The sequence below is a fragment of the Palaemon carinicauda genome, chromosome 10 (assembly GCF_036898095.1).
Source record: "Palaemon carinicauda isolate YSFRI2023 chromosome 10, ASM3689809v2, whole genome shotgun sequence".
Lineage (NCBI taxonomy): Eukaryota > Metazoa > Arthropoda > Malacostraca > Decapoda > Palaemonidae > Palaemon > Palaemon carinicauda.
In genome coordinates, this window is record NC_090734.1 from 76392888 (window position 1) to 76401458 (window position 8571).

The window sequence follows — 8571 nt, forward strand, 5'->3', positions numbered from 1 at the left end:
TATATATATATATATATATATATATATATATATATATATATATATATATAAATATATATATATATATATATATATATATATATATATATATATATATGTGTGTGTGTGTGTGTGTGTGTGTGTGTGTATACATGTATACTTTATCAAAGTGCCGGAGTAACTCTTTACAATCGGTTGAAAGAAACCTACAGAAACTATTATCTATATTGATATTCCTACAGTAATTTTTCTTATGGAGTTTAAATCTATCACGTTACATGGCTTGTAGAAGATTCCTTCACTTTGAATAATCCTCACCTTAGTGAACTGGATGGATTATTCATCTCTTTCCTCTTTGATTCACATATCTGTGTTTTGGTTTATATTAGAGACCTCGCGAGAGATGTTCCCACTTCCTTCTAATCCTATTTATTTATTCTCTCATTTATTTACACTCACTAGAGGTGACGGTCAAATAAGAGAGATACATTGAGCAATGTTTTCATAATAGAACAGGAGACGACGGTCAGTTGCACGTCGTTTCCACTAATAATAGAAAGCTCACGTTGGCGGCCTGGATGTGGTTTCTTGTTGATATTCACTAGAATTTCTGGAGAGAAAAAAGGAATCAGTCCCTTTTACTTTTACAAGGTAGTATAACATAACTGATATAATTTATGGAACCAATTTACAATATATTTAGGAAGTCACACTAACGTAGCCTAATGAAAAATGATGATTCGAAATAGGAAACTCCTTTGAAAACCTACAAAACGACAGAGAGTGAACAGTTGAATAAAAATTTTGAGGAATGATCAAAAGTATAATGCGGTGCATCATCTTTGTTATGAAATGTTTGAATTACAAATAATAAAATATTCAAGAGTGGAATATAGATCATACTGTCTAAGCCTCTCTATTATCATTATTACTCTTATTAGTTAATCACAGTATACAGAAACTGGTGGTTTATAGTATGGGGGTCCGGGTTACACCCAGCTTCCTTAGGAATCCATTTCTTTCCTCATTATATTTGCTGTTTCAAGTAGCAGGATCTTCTGCACATGTCTTAGGGCCATATTGGCTCCTAGCTTCTCAAGATTCCTTTTCAATGACTTAGGTATGGTCCCTTGTGCTCCTATGAATATTGGTACTACTTCTACCTGTAAATTTCATAGCCTTCTCAATTCACTTCTTAAGTTCTGGTACTTTTATATTTCTTCTCTCCCCTTATCTCCTCTCGAGTCCCACGAATGCGACATCTATGAGTTATACCTTTTACGTTGTCTTGTCGAGCAGAGTGATGTCTGGGAGATGTTCTTGTATCACCCTATCTGTCCTTATACTGTAATCGCACAGTAATTTAGCCTGATCATTTTCTACTTCAGCTTGTGATTGATGTTTTTACCATTTGTTGCTGCATTGTATTTCATATTTTCTAGACTCAAATGGAGATTATTATTATTATTATTATTATTATTATTATTATTATTATTATTATTATTATTATTATTATTATTATAATTCGACAAATACTTTCTCTTAGAAAACTGAATATAATGACCCTCGTAATAAAAGAATAAGGAAAAATGTATAAAATAGTTGTTAGATGAGTTTCAATTAGGTCTGATTGATGCAGTCATGAATGCATACTGCTAAAGAGGTAATGATGTAGATTCATTTAATTCGTAACTCGCGCCGTGGAAACTCATGCCTGTTTCACAGTTTTACGGGCAACATGACAAAAGACTTTAGATTTTGAATTACCTGTCAACCGAATGAGGATACTTACACGCAAGGACATGAGTAGCACGTGCTATCTATGCAATAGGTACCGGTGTTTAAATTTAAGATTCATCCATTCCTTGTCTTTGAAGGGCTTTTGTTACTGCTGAAGTTTTGACAGAATGAATGAGAAAAATCTAAAGATGTCAAACAAGGATGCTTTCCGACTGTGTTTTAGATAATGATGCCCTTATCTGGCAATAGGGAACTATCTCTTTAGGCACATTGTTTCGATGATAAAATTCCAGATGTGTAATTCATGACAAGAAATGTGAATTATATCATGATTTGGCAGAAAAATCGGAGCCATGAGACATTGGTATAAATTTCTTTGTGTTATAGGTAGTAAGTTAGACAAGGCACCAGCCACCCGTTGAGATACTACTGCTAGAGAGTTATTGGGTCCTTTGACTGGCCAGATATTACTTCATTGGATCCCTCTTTCTGGTTACGGCTCATTTTTCTATGTTTACACATATACTGAATAGTCTGGCCTGTTTTTTCCACATTCTCCTCTGTCCTCATACAACTGACAACACTGAAATTCCCAAAACATCAATTCTTCGCTCAAGGGCTTAACTAATGTACTGCAATTGTTCAGTAGCCACTTTCTACTTGGCAGGGGTAGAAGAGACTTTAGTTAGGGTAAGTAATTCTTCTAGGAGAAGGACACTCCAAAATCTAAGCATTTTTTTCTAGTCTTGGGTAGTGCCATAGCCTCTGTACCATTTTCTTTCACTGTCTTGAGATAGAGTTCTCTTGCTTAAGGTACACTCAGGCACACTAATCAATCTTATATCTTTTCCTCTTGTTTTTTTTTTTTTTAATTCTTATAGCTCAAATATAAAAGGTTTATTTTAATGTTGTTACTGTTCTTAAAATATTTTATATTAATTATTAATTACTTCCTTTGTAGTTTATTTACTTCTTTGTTCCTTTCCTCACTGGGCCACTTTTCCCTGTGGGAGCCTTTAGGCTTAGCATCTTGCTTTCCCAACTAGGGTTGTTGCTTAGCTAATGATAATAATAATAATAATAATAATAATAATAATAATAATGTAAGTTTTATGACACACAAGAATAATGATTTTGTGATTATTGTTTTATTAAATCATAAAAAAGGTTAGTTTCAGATAAATAATGAGTACTGGACTGTAGCTTCGGAACCATGGAATGGGGAAAATAGAGTAAAAAAGACTACTAATTACCTTTTATTTTATTGGAGCTTAGTCTAATACGCAATAAACTACTGCTCTCACCAATGCAATTAGCATTTCTATCTAGGATATTATCTAGTGTATTTCCCCAACATATATAATTTCGAATCAAAATCAATCTACTTGATTGACAATTGCTCCAGGAAGAACATAATAATTAATTTACTAGCAAAAATGTAATAATTTCACACTAGATTCACATGAAAAGGCTTAAAGTGATTAAGATAATAATTATCCTGCTACATGGCACAATTTAGTCCATTTTAACCGGTAAATTTTATTGTTCTGTTCTTGTAATTTTTTCATACAAGTTATTTCACAATTTATATAAATCCGAATAACTCTTTATGTATGCATATAAATATGTATACATACAGCATATGCAGGTATATATGGACATTATATATATATATATATATATATATATATATATATATATATATATATATATATATATATATATATATATATATATATATATATATATATATATATATATATAAAGTGTATGTTCATGCGTTTGCATTAGCAATTTTGCCATTAAAGGCTTACTTAGAAATCGAGAAGCTAAACGCTTCTTGCAACCCGCCCAACAAATTAAAGAAAAAGTGCCTCGATATATACATACATATATATATATATATACATATATATATATATATATATATATATATATATATATATATATATATATATATATATATATATATATATATATATATATATACATACATATGTATATATACATACATATATATATATAAATATATATATATATATATATATATATATATATATATATATATATATATATATATATATATATATATATATATATATATATATATCTCTCTCTCTCTCTCTCTCTCTCTCTCTCTCTCTCTCTCTCTCTCTCTCTCTATATATATATATATATATAATTTTTAGGAACAGTCTTTGAAGTGTGTGATTATCAGTATATACGATTAACATCTTTCTTCTTAGGACAACAATAAATATTCACAGGCTGAAAACGAAAATCTCTTGTTTGTTGTTCTTTCACATTAATTTCGCCGACTACAGTTTCAGTTATTGATTCATGGGTGTCATCAGTGTTACATTGAACAACGTTTGATTTGATTGATCGATTAAGATTGTCCTGAATCTTTTGCATGATGAGGGTTCGTGTGTGCATTGGCAGAGGTAATTCTTGAAATGGTTCAATACAGGTTTGGGACGACGGACAAGGATGATGTTGAGATGAGAAATCGTAAAGTTAAGTGATTAGTATTGTATCCGTTTTCTCTTAAGAATTATGAATTTGTTATCCAGATTCCATCAATACCTGCGTTAAAGTTGAATTGGTTTAACCATAAAGGCTGGTTAAAACATTAGAAAGTATTTGGCCCTAGAACTCAATATTATAAATTGACGTCAAAATAATTCTAAGATTTAAAACTGTTCTAGGATAATTGAGGGGAGGAGGATGGAATGGAATAAGCAAACAATCTGTGAAAGCACTTACTTCAGCCAAGCAATTTTGAGTATTTTAAGTCGTTATCAGAAGCCGATGTCTCTAAAAACTGTTTTTTTCTCTCTTAGAAAACTTTTTCTTATCTCTTTAAATGTTGCTGTTATCCAGACGTGAATATGGCCTCACTGCAATTTGATATCCATCAAAACAATAGACTCTAAATTGATCAATATTTTTCACACTTTCAAAGCAACACAAAATCTTTAGTTTTTGGTCATGAACTTCATATGATTTGCTTTGATTTTATTACTGTTTTAGACTGCTAATCTCGAGGCCATTGATTTTAAACTTAGGTGAATGGGAGATGTGAGTGCGAAGGTCTTTCTCAGTATTGAAATTTTACCTCTGCCAACGAAGCTGGAGGTAGGTTATGTTTGTATGTTTGTTTGCGTGTATGTGTGTGTTTTTGTTTGTTTTGTGAATTGTTTCCTAACCACAACTTTATCGTAGAGCAATAAAACTTGCAGGGCTTAACTTACTGTATATGTTAAAAGCTGGAAATAAATAAATTTTAGAAGGTCAAGGTCAAAAGCCAAGGTCAAGGTTAAGCACAATGTCCAATTCACGTAATCAGCTATAAGTTCGGATATCGTTGTCACAGGGACTTTAAACTTGGTTCCTATTTGAGTGTATGAAAATCAACGCCAATTAATACATGTTGAGGTCAAAGGTCAAGGTCAAGGTTGAGCAAATGGTCGAGAAATAAACTGTCGCGGCGGAGGTCTGCCCTCTAGTTTTACTAATATATTACAAAGAATAGCTATTGATGGTCGCCATAGTGACTCTTCGAATGTAATTTTCTGTTGTATTGTAGGTAGTGCTCTTTGCAGCTTAACTTTTTGAGTTATATACGCATGATATGTGGTTTTAGTTGAAAACAAGCTTGTTGTTGATACAAGTAATGATGCTCTCTTTATATTGATCTCGTCTTTTGATTATGAACTGTTGTTGCTGAATCTTATTACATAGAGAGACCTAGCTAATATTAGTGCAGGGGTAAATTAAGGGGGAGAAATTAAATTCTAAAATTTCAAGTATAATTGGTGGTAGGTCTAGGACATTGGCCCTCACTCCGAAATCTTTACAGTGACAGTGTTTCTTTACACACTTCGTCAAAATTCTTAGTAAAGTTTTTAATTGCGTAATCTCTTTTAAGGACCTTACCCTTTTCCAGCTACATAGAATTTGTTATACTGAAAATCTTTTAAAACTTTAGTGACCTATCTATCTGAAGGAAATGTTTGATCTATCTTAGGGAAATATTTTACTTCTTATATTTCGCAATGTTTTTTAACAATCGTGACAAGAAACTTCAGGCTTCTAAAATTTCTCATTTAGCACCTTCATTCAATCTGCTAATTATTGGAGCTTTATAAAATTTTCCTTAATTCTTAAAATATTTAGTTTCCAGATCTTCCCAGACTATACTATTCACCCCATAGGGCTGTGTATGCATTCAAATCTGATAGTCTTGACTTTTATCATGTAAGGTTCAATATCATATAATACATTTGAGGCTTTATTCCTGCTCTATCTAAATTGCAGAATTATCTCTCTGATCACGTAGTTTAATCGGTGGACTTTAAAACTTATACGTGTAGCATATATTAGTTTATTGCACGCATTTCATTAGTTATTTAGTGTATCGATATTTCTTCTGTATGTATCTTATTTGTTTATTTTGATAATTTATTTTCACTTTATTGTTTTTTCTTTACTTCATTACTTAGGTTTCCTTAAAGGACTGTTTTTTTAATCAAGCCGTGGGCAGTATTTGTTTTTTTACAGCTAGGAATGCAGCTTAGCTTACATAAAAAACACTACTACTACTACTACTACTACTACTACTACTACTACTACTAATAATAATAATAATAAAAATAACAATAATGGTTGTTTTCTTCTTCAAAAAATAGATCAAATAATTTAGTTTTTGCATTCTAGAGAAACTCTAAAAACAAGCATACATTTTACTAGATCAGATACAGTATATTGTATCCACATAAATATTTCAATTTTGAAAGGATCTTATTTTCTCAAAATTCCATATGAAAGTTTTTTATCGTCAAAATTTGTTAGTTCAATTGAATTTTGAAGCAATATTATATCCAAAATTTTATTAGTAACAAAGCAGTATTTGTAATAGAGCAAAAAATTTCTGCCCTTTCTGAAAATTTTTGTTGGGGAATATATGATCTTACTTCAACAGAAATGTGAACATCACTAAATTCTATCTGCATCTTGTTATTATGAAATGATCTCATTACTATAACAATAATATGTTTGTAATCATAGATTCTTGGGAAATGGATAAATATTACTAGATCTTTTTTCTTTCCAATTTGAGAGTAGTAGGTTGGCCAAGGCACCAGCCGCCCCTTGAAATACTACCGCTAGAAAGTTATTGAGTCCTTTTACTGGTCTGATGGTACTACATTGGATCCTTCTTTAGTTACAACAAATTTTTCCTTTCCCTATACATACACCAAATAGTCTCCGCACAAGGGGTTAATTACTGCAATGTTTATTGTTCAGTGGCTACTTTCCGCGTGGTAAGGGTAGAAGAGACTCTTTAGCTATGGTAAGCAGCTCTTCCAGAAGAAAGACACTCCAAATCAAACAAACGTTCTCTAATCTTGGTTCGTGTCATAGCCTCTGCACCATGGTCTTCTGCCGTCTTGGGTTAGAGCTCTTTTACTTGAGGGGACACTAGTCTCAAGCATACTATTCTGATTCCTTATTTCCTTTCCTCACTTGGCTATTTTCCCCTTTGAAGCCCTTGGGCTTAAAGTATCCACCTTTTCCTACTAGGGTTATAGCTTAGTTGATAATAATAATAATAATAATAATAATAATAATAATAATAATAATAATAATAATAATAATAATAATAATTATGATAATAATAATAATAATAATAATAATAATAATAATTCCATACTGTAATGTACTGAATTTTCAACATATGTATTTTTTTTTAATTCCTTGTTTAATTTTATTTTTTACTTTGACAATTTTATTTAACTTGAATTATTATAAAAAATTCCTGATTCGGATCACAGGAATTTCTGAAACCTAAAAAATCATATTAATAATTTACCTCGATTCTTTTGTATATATATATATATATATATATATATATATATATATATATATATATATATATATATATATATATATATATATATATATATATATATACTGTACATATATATATATATATATATATATATATATATATATATATATATATATATATATATATATATATATATATATATATATATATATATGAATTTACCAAATTTTCTATGTTTACATATTTTTGTCTTTCAATCCCTGTATGAAGTTCATAAGTACAGATAAAGCCTGCCTATCCTCCAACCGCCACCCCCCTCAAAATATCTTGAGGTGCCCTTATTTACGGCAGGCTCTATTTCATTTGATTTCCTTCAACGCTATAGGTTACCACTGAAACATCAGAATTTAACGTCTTAATTTGATTGAAAAAAGATTGCTAGAATGGAGAAAATTACAACAAGTCTGCGAGTAATTTTATTCAGTAATTCTCACTTCGAAACTTTCGGGAGTAGTTACTTTTAATTTAGGCCAATGACAAATAACATAACCGTGGTTGGAAAAGTCCGTAGAGTTAATCGCGAAGCAGTATTTCTTTTTTTTTTCTCTTTCTCGCTTGTATTCATTATTACAGACTATCTTAGGATTGATGCTGGTTACCGAGGAAAATGCCTCATATGACAATGAAGATTCTTTGGACTTATCCTCGATATCAACAGGTTTGGCTACATTGCGCATGTTGGTCTGCGCAACACGTGGTCATTGTCATTCCAAGAACTACCGAGTGTTTTCAATATCGCGTTGTTATTGCTCTGAACGTGAGTAATCCTATGTTAAAGATACACCTTTCCTTCACTGTCACTGCTGCGATTAGGAAATAACTCGTCCCGTGTAGTATAAAAGCACATGTGGAGAGTGATCGAAAAGTGGAAAATGGCAACGATTGAAGTCCTCAGCGAGTTGCCAAAAGGTTGACGGTAGTGTGTTGTAAACCCGAGA